Source organism: Lygodium microphyllum, chromosome 19 (genome assembly GCF_053477565.2).
Source record: "Lygodium microphyllum isolate KBCC chromosome 19, Lygodium_microphyllum_v1.1.10, whole genome shotgun sequence".
Lineage (NCBI taxonomy): Eukaryota > Viridiplantae > Streptophyta > Polypodiopsida > Schizaeales > Lygodiaceae > Lygodium > Lygodium microphyllum.
This window is the reverse complement of record NC_141153.1, coordinates 55,877,266-55,890,048: the sequence shown is the minus strand read 5'-3', so window position 1 is coordinate 55,890,048 and position 12,783 is coordinate 55,877,266. Positions and strand designations below refer to the sequence as shown.

The following is a 12,783-nucleotide window of genomic DNA, read 5'->3' as shown; positions in this document are numbered from 1 at the left end:
CATGGCTTGCTCAAAAGAAGTGGGTTCTGGTTCCTGTATCACTTTGACCATATAGGCATAGTGAATGGATGTAAATCCATCATATTTCAGTCTATCCACAGGATACCTAGCTCTGGTAGACCTGCGCAAAGTAGGTTCACTCCCAGGTACTCTCAAAACATCCCTGGTCTTCCTTACTCCAGGTGTAACAATAGAAGGAATACCCAACTCATCATCAATACTCTGTTCTGAGCCACGAGATTCACCATCCACATAAGAGTGACCTGCATTCATATCAAACATGACCTGATCTATCTTCTCTTTTCCTTTTCGTGAAACCTGCATACCACTATCTGCATTGTTTTGAGGAGATTCTCCTTATCTCAATCTGCCTGTCCATGGCGAAGAATGTGAACCACTGCTAGAGGACACTCTAGGTCCACTAATATTTTGTGACTGCTGATGTGAATTATGTGCAGCATTACCGTTTTGTGCATCTACATCATCAATCACATTTACTGGTTTATACCAGCTACTCATCTCATAAAAAATAACATCTCTGCTCACTGTAAACTTACGAGTAGAAGGGTTATAGCATCTATACTCTTTCTGCTGCTGCAGAGAGTAACCAATAAAGATGCACTTGTCAGCTTTTGGATCCAACTTGGATCTCAACTCATCTGACACATGAACATAGACAATGCAACCAAAAATCTTCAAATGAGAAATATCTAGTTTCCTACCAGTATACCTCTCCTCTGGAGTCATCCCATGTATTGCTACAGTGGGAGTCCTGTTCATTATATAGACTGCTGTAGCAACTACTTCAGCCCAGTAAAAATCTGGCAAGTCTTTTTCGTTGAGCATGGCACGAGATACCTCTCCAATATGCCTGTTTTTCCTTTCTACAATTCCATTTTGTTGTGGGGTATGACTGCATGAATATTGTTTCTTTATGCCATGCTCCTGCAGGAACCTTGTAAACTCATTTGAGAGGTACTCTCCCCCTCCATCTGACCTTAGACATTTTATTTGCAGGCATGTTTCTTTTTCAACCATAGCTTTAAGAGTTTTGAAATGCCCAAACATTTCACTTTTCTTTTTCATAAAATACACCCAAACTTTTCTGCTATAGTCATCAATAAAAGTAACAAAATAATGACAGCCTCCAATAGATGCAGCTTTAGTAGTCCACACATCAGAATGGATTAATTCCAATGGCTTCTTACTCTCTTGAACATGTCTAGGAAATGGTTTTCTTGCCTGTTTTCCAAATTGACAAGCTTCACATACCTTATGCATTTCTGCAACCTTGAATTTAGGCAATCCTGCAACAATATTTTGGGCTTGCATTGATTTAAGTTGCTGTACATTAATATGACCAATGCGTTTATGCTAGATATCAATATCTGCAACTACATCGGTCCCATGTGCAAATATTGCTGCACTCAATTCAGGCATGTCTGCATCCAACGTAAACATTCTACCCTTCTTCTTTCCTTTTGCTATCAAGTGACCTTTATTTTTCATATCCTCAACAAAGTATCCATGAGAATTAAATCTGACCTGCAAGCCCTGCTCAACCATTTGACCAACAGAAACCAGGTTCTTGGTGATATTCGGGACATGAAATACATCCGACATGTATTTCTTTTTCCCATCCTGCATAAACAAAGGAATATTTCCAATCTGCACAATAGGATGTGCAGTATCATCACCAGTCTCCACAAATCCTGGTTTTTCCTTTTTTCTTGCATCCTGCATCCATTCTGCATGACCTGTCATGTGGTTTGATGCACCTGAGTCAACATACCACACATCGTTGCTTTTTTTTACACTTGTCACAGAATTGGTCATGTGCTGCACCATAAACAAATGCTCATTTCTATCATCACCCTGTCTACTAGAAGATGCATAATTTCCTTGTTGCAATTTTCCATTCATGATGTCATTCTACTTTTTATAGCAGTCTTTAGGCATATGACCCATTTTACCACAGTAGTAGCATTCAACATTGCTGTTTGCATTTTGGCCTCTTTGCCATCCACCACGACCTCTTTGGCTCCCCCTGCCTCTAGAGTTACCACGTCCTCCTCCATAGGACTGGTTTTCTTCAGTTTGCTGCATATTCTAATTTCTACCACGGCCTCCAGATCGGCCTCCTCTACCTCTGCCTCCACCTCTTCTAGCATTTGAGTAGAAGATAGCTTTTTTTGAAGTTCCTCCTGAAGAAGATGCACCACCATTTCTCTGCTCCTCAGAAATTAGAAGAGCAATCAACTCCTCAAAATCAGGAAATCTTTCACGGATGGAAATCGATGTTCGGAACTGTGCATAATCCTTTCCCAGACCATTCAAGGTCACAGAAACTAAATCATCATCTTCCACTGGTGACCCAATGGAAGCAAGTGCATCTGTAATCTTCTTCACCTTCATGTGGTAGTCATTGATGCTCATCTTTCTCTTTGCACATTGTGCAACTCTTGCTTGAGCTGCATTTTCCTAGCTTGCGTATTTGTGCTATACATTTTTGACAAAGTATCCCACGCCTCCTTTGGCGTACTTGCATCCTGAATATGCATAATCATAGAGTCTGAAATACTGATAGATAGCCAGTACATAACTTTTATGGCTCTCTCATGCCATCCTTTAAATGCATGCATTAGTTGTTGATTGGGAACATCAGGAAGAACTGGTTCTTCTTCGTTTCCTGCGACGAATTCCCAATATTCTTTTCCCGTAAGGAAATTCGTCATTCTAAACTTCCATGCTTGGAAGTTGTTCTTGTCAAGCTTTTCAGTGACAAACTGTGAAAGAGAAGCAGACACCATTACAGAACACTGCAAAAAATTCTATCACTGTAGAACAGTGGTCGCACAGCAAAAAACAAGGTCTTTTCCTGAGTGCGTGCGGAAAACTTCCGCCTCCAAAACAAGCCTCGAAATGGCCTCGAATAAAAAAAACAGGGCAACCAAGGGCTAAAGCCCTTACCCGCAGCATATACTGCCCTCTTGCTACACCACGAAGGACGTCTCAATCAGAGACAATGCACTCTTGCACTTTCCGGCTGTGCTACTTGCAGAGACTTGCTTCCAAACTCGAAAAATGAAAGCAACACTGGTCCTCTTACCAGAACGCCGCGAACTTGGTTTGCTTTCTTGAGCTCCTTACCATGAACCAGGCTCTGATACCATGTCAAGATTGTGGGAGAGAAGGAAGGAGTCTCACTTGTAGCTTTCTTGCTTGCACAATGGGAGAATACACACACAGGTGGAGGTTGAAAATAGTTTTCCTCTTCTTAGTTGTGTAAGCCAAAAGAACTCTAGTACAGAGAAATAGAAGAACCCTATATATGGGTCTCAAACCAAACTCAACTAACTAAGGTGGCATACTAACTGAGCCACGAACTAGAGTAGATAAGGATAGCTATCATCTAGCTATTATTCATGGGCAGTGCACCAACCGCATCTGCAACTAACAAGTCGGTGACATAAATGCACAACGGTCACCCTAGCATATTACGAGTGGAGCTCGATATCTCAACATCTCCGACTTTCACACTCTATGCCAAACATTCCATGACATCGTGAGGTAAGAGCTCTAGTATATAGCTTTTGGAGTCCAGAGACTTAAGCTTTATCTAATTAGATGGATATACATCAGAATGGAATTGGATGAAAAAGTGTTATGAATCATCCTATGCATATTCTTGATGATGACTATAGATAAATTTGAATCGTTGGTATTATAATTAGAGGCCAATCAATTAGTTTATGCCAAAGAGCATCGAAAATAGACCCCTTATTTCCTACTAGACATTATCAAGTTGAGATCCAAAAACAGAAAAGATCTTAAAGGGCTGGACGGTGGGCTGAATTCCTTAGGAGGTATTCCCCTCAACGTAGCAGCTTGATACCCCTATGAGGGAGAGGTCTTAGCGACCCTAATGCCATAAATAGTTCGTTAAGGGAGGAGGAAGTTGTAGCGTTTCCCTTTTCCTAAAAAGGCAATCTACTTTGAGTGGGAGTGTAACTCATTTGATATAGACCCCTATAGTGAATCCGATCATCATTATACCATTGCCATTGGTATTATTCAACACCATCATCAAATAAGATCTCTTCAAGAAGAGCTCATGTGTGTAGGGTACCTTGAGCTGGCTAAGTGTGCTATAAATGTTGCATAGAAGCTCTCTCTCGATATTAACTATTAATGATTGCAAATCCTAAATAGTCAAATAAAGCAAGAGCTATCGGAATAACTCTCTTCAAGTACCTATTATAAGCCCTAGTGTTTGCTTGCGCCAACACTTTTCCATAGTTATACATATCCGCTTTCTTGGCTTTGCTTCATCCATTGAAGATAGATCTTTCAACCTGATACTTTTTATTTCTTTTCTTCTCTGTTTTCTTTTCTTAGTAGTCCAATATTCACGCATAGAAATTGTCTTATTAAGACATTGCTCCATCCTAGGAATATTTGAATTTCTCTCCGTAGTCCGATCTGTGGATTCAATGCCTTGGACAATATTGATGTTGGAAATATATTCCATATTCCCACTAGGCCTATTTGTGTAAAATGAGAAGTTGCCACATTAAAACATCTTCTGAATCACTGTATCGAGAAGATATGATCATTTTAGGTTTTGCATGTGTGTAGAGCAAACCTAGTTTTAGTGGTGTCATATGAGGATAAAATTTGTGGTTTTAAATGTGTTTACATGGTATCCACCACACTATATTTTGCCTTTTTATTAGTTATAGTTTTGGGTTGAAGCTCTATGACTTGAGTATCATGCTAGCTATAGTGGTTCCCAACCTAAGCCTATTCTTCTACATCTATACTAATTAGTTAAGGAGAGGTGGGGGGCGGACGCCACATGGCAGCCCCCCACCTCCCCCACAAAAAAAAAAAGAGAACGCAAGGCAGAGGAAAGTATTTCATTTATTTAATGCTCACAATAGAGAGAGAGTGGAGTATATATATACAAAAATGTACAAAAGATTGTAGAAAAAAAGAAAGTGGGGACTCACCTTGAAGCTTGATGATGTACTTCCATGTCCTCTTTCATGCTTCTGATCTCCCTAGCCATGTGAGGTGGGTGGCTTTAATCAACTCAGACACAGAGAGACACACACACCCTCTCTCTCTCTCTCTCTCTCTCTCTCTCTCTCTCTCTCTCTCTCTCTCTCTCTCTCCGCAAATCTGCAATTTTGTTTTTTTAGTTTACCATAGGTATATCTATCGTAATTTGCATTCAAATGAAAAGTGTGTCACTATTTTGCCACAAAAATTGCCATATATAATGTGAAAATCGTTAGGTGAAGACTTTGGTATAGTAGAGTATTCTTATAGTGCACATCCCACTATTATTCAATGAATTTGTCATTCTCTTCCTTGCATTTTTAAGCACGTTCTCTACCCTCTCTATTGCTCTTTTACATGTTTTGACCGTAGTTTTTAAATGTTGCAATCATTAGTATCTTGTAGTTGTGGCATTGGGATCGATGCTCTTAAGGTGTTTGTAATAGAACGATGCTAGCGTACTTGTGAAATGTGGTGGGCTAGTGGAATGTTTCACATTGAAAACCACCAAAATGTGTCGCTCTTGGGTATGTCCACACTCAAAGACCACTAGTGCTATATCTAAGTTGGGGAGCTGGGGTGGGGTGTGTACCGGCATGTGTACATATATATACATGGATATCTACGTGTATTCATTGCTATGCATACAATTGTACACAAGTTTCTCTCTCTCTCTCAACATTAACCAACATTTCAGAAATGGCAATTCAAGGTTTGAAGCTTGCGTAAGAGATCTTAATGGAAACAGACCATGTAATTATGAAAATAATTTTCAATTGTGTTTCGGGCCCGGAGGCACGTAAAGCGTGGGACGTAACTCATTCTTGAGGCATGTAAAATGTAATCACTCCCAGCGCACAGAGCTTCATAATCACAAAGATACCTTTAAAGTTTACATGTATGCGTCCTTGTGAGAGCTGGCAAGGTGCGTGGATACACAGTGCACAACCCTCGCGCGCGCATCCAGCTAGCAGCTATGTAAGCGAAGCACAAACATGTTGAGAAGAGAGCCACGTTAGACGCCGGTGGTGCAGCACCGGCAAGTCCGGCCTTTGCATCTGCCCACCTCATCGGGCCTTGGGCACAGGGGCAGACAGACCGTGCCGTTGCGTTGCGTCGTGCTGCCTGCAATGAAGGGGCACTCTACGTGCAATGAAGGGGCACTCTACGCTTATCAGCTTCCCGTCGCTTGTTTGGGGGTGGGTGCACTTGATGGGCAGCACTAACGTATCTGCAAATTATCACCCTCCAAAATCAATCAATGACATATATATATATATTCTCTCTCTCTCTCTCTCTCTCTCTCTCTCTCTCTCTCTCTCGCATCAAAATACCTACATGCAAAAGTTTGCACCACCAAAACCAGTGCTACAAGCACCAGCAAGCCTGCGCGTGAGGAGGTGGCGGCCATGGCGCTAATTGCTTCGAATGGGACAAAGAGAGACGAAGTTTGTGAAGATACAAAGAGAGAGAAAGGAAGCTGGAGCAGGGAAAGAAGGGTATTGTTGTGTTACTTGAATAGACACGGACAGACAGACAAAGACACACACACACCTCAACTACCCAGTCTGCCCCATAAATAGAGAGAACATGCGCCTGCCTACTATCTATCTGGTATCTACCGCCAGCTAGCCTCCTTCAAAAGTGAAATCTATGGACTTTGACTCAGCGTCATTTTTCACGTTTTGAAAAAGAGGCAGCTTATCTGATGCGGCTAGCCACCTTCCAAGGACTTTCCGGTTTCCGCTCAACGCTGATGAGTCAAGGGTCCACACAGACGGCAAGTTGGCAACTTGCAAGTGAGAGAGAGAGAGAGAGAGACGTCTTCAAGCACATTCCCTTGCGCCTTTCCAACGGGCACGTGCTAGAACAGTAGCCTCGCATTAACATATTATATTAAGACGTGAACAAAATATCTACATCCACGGGGCCCGCCCTTCAAAACAGGTGGCTCGCAGTCGCACCCCGTCTAGCGCTTCAGGAAACGTTGATTGCAAGGTTTACCATTTTACATTTTATTACTATATTATTTTGGTTGGAAGCCCCCAATTTCCAAAGGGTTTTCTAAACCTCCAATCTCTTTTCAAACTTTTTTTTAAAATTAAAACCATTTCCACTCCCCTCTCTCTCACATGTAATCTCTCTTTTTTTAATTAAAAGTGCCCCCTTTCCCCTTCTCTCTCTCTCTCTCTCATTGTAAGACATTCTCTCTCTCTCTCTCTCTCTCTCTCTCTCTCACTCTCACTTATAATCTCTCTCTTTCTTTTCCCTCTCTCTTTTTTAATTAAATTCCTCCCCCCTCTCTCTCATGTGTAGGGCTAGCCTAGGCGCTCTCTCTCTCTCTCTCCCCTTTAATTAAACCAAACATCTTTTTAAATAAAAAATTCTCTCTCTCTCTCTCTCTCTCTCTCTCTCTCTCTCTCTCATATAGGTTAAACTATCTAATTTAAACTTTCTCTTTGTGTGTGTGTGTGTGTGCGTGCGTGCGTGCAAGTTGTTGGTGCAACATTGTGACACCTACAAATCAAGTGGTGGCTTTGCCTATTAGCTAAGGGCACATCCAAACAGAGCCCCCACAGTGTTTGTAGATTGTATCTGCATCTCCCATCCTATCTTTGATAGTCTCTCTTCCACACTTAGTCCAACTACAAAGTCGCAAGATCACTCTATCACAAACTTCATGCAAGCTCTAAACCATTAAGCCTTTGCACTTTCCCTTCTATCCTCATTTTATAGCCTGCATGGATTCATTCATCATGGCTGCTGACACCATTATTAGTGAACTCCAATAAATCAGATGATGCAACCCTACAATCTATTGATGTTGATCCAGGTCTATTAGCGAGGGTGTGCAAACAAGCTTCATGCTCCTCATGCTCCAACAAACCTTGTTGACTATACTAATTGTTATTTAGCGAGCTCTAGATATCTGCACCCAACACGCTTGTGTCTCATCCAGAGAGGGAAAAAGCGAGGATGAAGAGGCCTTACTTCTGTAGCAAGTCCCTCTATGGTCTCAGTGGGTGCTGCAAAATGTCATTGCTTCCACAACAACCACTAGAGTCATGATATGTGAAACCAAGATCATCCAACGATAATCTAGTGGAACCATTATGTCTCCTTTGCACATGCGGACGACGCAAGACTCAAAGAGGTGTTCAGTCTTCCTATTGAATTGTTTGACCTTTTTTGCTTGCTTGTTTGCGATGACTTGTAGCAAGGAAGGATTCTAATGTATCTTCAAAATGCATCGAGCATGATTTTCTTAGTGGAGCGGAAGGTCGCCATCTATATCCATCAACTATCATCAAGCATGCATTGCATAGATGTCTTTGGACACTTTGGATGCAGATGCTCCACAGTTTCAAAAATTGGTATAGACTTTGCATATTCTTTTGGCAAACATGGAAGACATTTATTACAATGGCCTCAAATAAAGTCCAAGTTTCACAAAGTTTTCCCAACTATTGCGGGGCCATACATGTGACACACATCAAGTTGGTCCTACCTCCCCTTGAAAATGGTGCTGATTGGGAGAAGAGTTCGTGGACATGCAATGACTGGAGTACCTAAGCCAATACACCAATTGGAGGATATGCCACACAGACTACACTCTCAATATACCTGAGGAGACAATGGGCCTTTTAGACCTTGCTCCAATCTTGGAACCTGAGATAGAGGCAACAATCAATGCATTGATTCCCATGGACACCGAGTTATCTGATCCATAAGAGAAGAAGCGTATGTACCATTATATGATTGGTGCCAAGTATCTCGCCATGAAGAAGTTGCTTGTGCTCTTAAGTGCACATGCAAAGTAAGGGTGGAGCGATGCGAGTGTGACCGAGTTGTTCAAGTACATTCTATGTTTCATTGATTTTTTTGACTCTATTATAAAATAAGAAACACTTCCTGTACTCTTTAAGGCATCTTCTACTTTTTTTCAAGTTGCTAAAGTATCATATATTACCACCTGGAAACACTATGCCTGAGTCACGTGATGATACACGATTGGTGTTACGAAAGCTTGGCATGGACTACAACAGTATCCATGCATATGTTAATGATTGTGTGCTGTTTCGAGGAGACTATGGGACTATGGAGATGTGTTTGAAGTGTGGTGCTGAACAGGTATCGAAAGGACTTGCAAGGACAAACCAGAAGGTTCTCAAACACTTTCCACTTATATTGCGTATAGGTCACATGCACCTCTTCATTATGCCTCTTGCAACTATTTCATTAATAGGGCCACTTTGAGGCATCTTGACCTCTTCCTACCTTCAAACATATGAAGCTATTGATATGATAAACAACATCAAATCAATACCATTGCTAACAAATGGGTATATGATGATGGTTATCATGGTCTTTCCTCAACAAGTACAAAAATGATCCCTTTTATCACTTGTCCTGGAATGTAGGAGTTATATTCTCTAGAATAACACTATTTGTTTTACGCTTACTATATTATTTCAATAAGTTATAAATGTGTCCTTTGGATCCATAGCTCAATTTGATGCACAAGTAATCAGCCATTTCTAGACTCGATAATCAAGAAACATATGGGCATGATTATCTATGGAAATATAGCCTAGTACAACTCTATATATGATGGGAATCAAGAAAGGATAGTACTATCACTTTATTTGTGTTACATTTTATATTGTAGGAATCAAAGATTTCATCGATGAGCAACAACAGACTAGCCAACATCATGAAACATTTTTTCATTAATGTCTTGTATATATTCAAAAGCATGCATGTACCTAATGGCCGCATGCAATCTCAATTTCAACATGTCAAGATCTGCTAGATTAGACTGGAATCCATTTTCCAACATGCGAGACATCATTTTAATAACTGCATCTAGCTCATGTTTCACTTCTTGCAATGCTTCCTTGCAAGTCGATTTGGTCCTCAATGCTCTTTTCCCAAAGTCAAGGGTTGTCTCCTCAAGGTTGTTGAGAAATGATTCTTTCTCATAGGTGATATCTACATTTTTACTTGACAATGCCATACTGCCTACCATTCAAAGACATGCATGTTTAGTTTAAAGCCAAATCATGGTTCAAAAAATTTTGGCAGTGGAAGTTACATGTGTCTACACTTTTCAAAATGACATATGCATGCACCAAATTGGAAATATGATCTACTTGCAAGGAAGGACATGGAACTTCATTATTTGTGGACCTCGCACCATGGGGGGGTCTTGAAGAGAAGGCAAGTGGTAGACGAAAATACATTTCCTTGGAATTTATAGGGGACCTAATTACGAAAAACATATAATTTTTGCTCAATGTCCTAACACATAATACTTCTAGACTTGCAAAGTATTTTGAAATCGTTGCGAGTGCAACGGAAACAAAGAAAACATATTCTTGTTGTTCATGGTGGAAAAATGCAAGCACACATTCTTGTTTATGGTTAAAAGGGCCACATTTTGCAAGTGTTGATTTAAATATAGCCAAAAAACTTGACCATGCAAATTATAACACAAGAAAATTTAACATTGAATTTACTGAGTTTGCCTACTCAAATTACAATGCAACTAAAATAAAATCAAACTTTACAACTAAAATTTGTATCTACAAATGAAGTATTGCTTACATTCTTTTTGAGGTGATAGTGCATTTATGTTGGAGTATTCACAATCTTAAGCACAAAATGGATTTTAATTGTGTTATGAAACTAGTAGTACATAGTGCATGCATTGAATACAATGAAGAGTTGATTTGCAAGTACTAACAAAATCACATCAGTCTATACATTTGCCTCAATGCAAGAAACACAAACAAAAATTGAAATGCAACTACATCCATTTTGCACAAACTACACATAAAAGAGTGATTGATAGCATTGCATGAACAATAAATATGTGACTCTAAATATTTCAACACAACTTTGTTTCCTCAATCAAAGATGACCCAAACCAAAAAAACAAATCATCTAAGTGTAGCATGGATGGTGCATACATCCACAAGGTGAGAACACAAGACATGGTTAAATAATCTATTGGTGCAATGATAAGAAGAATCATCAGTCCATGTGACATAAGATTTGATTTATTGTTATGATGGATACATGCATAATTGTTTACGAGTGCATGGCAGAAGGATGAAATTCATGAGCCACATGTTGCAGTTCACTTGCAAGACTTGACATATATGCATCTTGATTGTCACTACAAAATGAATCTTTGCACCACGTGGGAGACGAATCATGCATGTTAGGACATGCCCAATCAGCAATCTTATTTTAAAATCTTAGCACATCACATTCAAGGAGGCATAAGAGATATAAAAGTGTATCTTTGTGGAAAAAAGATCGTGGAACATGATGCATTTTAGAAGGACAATGCAACATGAATTAATTTTGACCATAACCACTCATGGATGCATCATATCACTGTCAATCATTTATAAATGTCACAGAACTAGAAATTCCGATACGTGACATTGAAAATGAGGTTTCCTTTCCATGAATGACAGTAACATAAAAGGGCAGATATTCTTAACTTTAGTTTACATAACCAAAACAAGCAGATTCTGAATGTCTTATGGATTTGTATAGAAGAATGCATTACAAAAAAATCTATTCGTTGTTTAATATAGAAACGATAATTTTAGAATATTGCAAGTGTTGTCACTCAATGGAAATGTCAGACATAGCACACTTTTTGTTTGATGTGCTAGCTAGAAACAATTTTTGCCTTATGCATGGACATGAATGGCAGCATGTAGTGAATTAAACAATGTGTATATGCACAAAATTAATTTAATCTGCACACATGTAATGAAAGGAAATGAAGTCATGCTAGAGGAAATAAAACCAAGTATCCGTATAGTTTTCAAGCATTCAATGGCAGGGATTCATGGAAGTGGATTTTTTTTTTGTTGTAAAATCCTGCGACCAGCACACATGTAATAACCATTTCAATGTGCAATTGATTCCATGCAATGCATGTAGTGAATGGAGGACGTTCACCTTGTGGATGCTCGCGTAGATGCGGAGCGGGAGAGAAGAGCATGACATAGTAATCTACTTTTTTTAAAAAAAATTAGGGATATCATATCCTAGAATGCTGGTTTTCTTTTTTTTTTTGGGGGGAGGTGGGGGTTATGACATGCACATCACAAACCCATATCTATTTGGAAAGCACAACACATGACACAACAAATACCAAAAATCTACACTATGATCACAAACCCATATCTATTTGAAAAAACACAACACATGACACAACAAATACCAAAAATGTACACTAATTATCACAAACCCATATCTATTTGAAAAAACACAACAAATACCAAAGTAGAGGGATCTACACTAATGCAACGATTGCCATGGTTGAAATCGTAGAAGCTTGACAGAATGCAAACTTGGCTAATGGCACACATAGAGTTGAACTGCCACAAGGTGTTGCAAGGTGGGTTAAGGAGAGGCTCATGCCGATAGTGCGTTCGAAAAGAGACCTCACAAACATCTCTACACATCGAGCACAATGTTAGTAGCTTCTCTTCTCTGTCTTTCTCTGAAATCTACAGCAATGCAATGGTGGAGGGGCAGAAGAGGGCCGACGCAAGATGGTGGGAGTCCTTTATAGAAAGGGTGATGGGAAATAATTGGAGAAGGAGGCTACTAGCGATAAAGTGGCCTAGGTGCCTCTCAACTCCTTCGACTCAATGTAGACAGTCTCATGTGGCTGCGCTAAAGGTCCAA

The 12,783-nt window shown here is 39.9% G+C and overlaps 1 protein-coding gene across 3 annotated transcripts in view; it reads right to left on the bottom strand.

Moving 5' to 3' along the window:
• LOC148019899 (uncharacterized) overlaps nt 1–6,624 on the bottom strand; it is a 39,054-nt gene extending 32,430 nt beyond the window's left edge. The window contains exons 1-3 of one of the 3 annotated variants that reach the window (XR_015694885.1): nt 6,403–6,620; nt 5,948–6,295; nt 5,013–5,054 (exon numbers count right to left, since the gene is read on the bottom strand). The gene's annotated coding sequence lies outside the window, so the exon portion shown is untranslated. Of the gene's footprint in view, nt 1–5,012; nt 5,064–5,947; nt 6,296–6,402 lie in introns of all 3 variants that reach the window. The other 2 variants (XM_087700085.1, XM_087700086.1) reach the window with 2 other exon arrangements.
• Nucleotides 6,625–12,783: the final 6,159 nt, after the last annotated feature.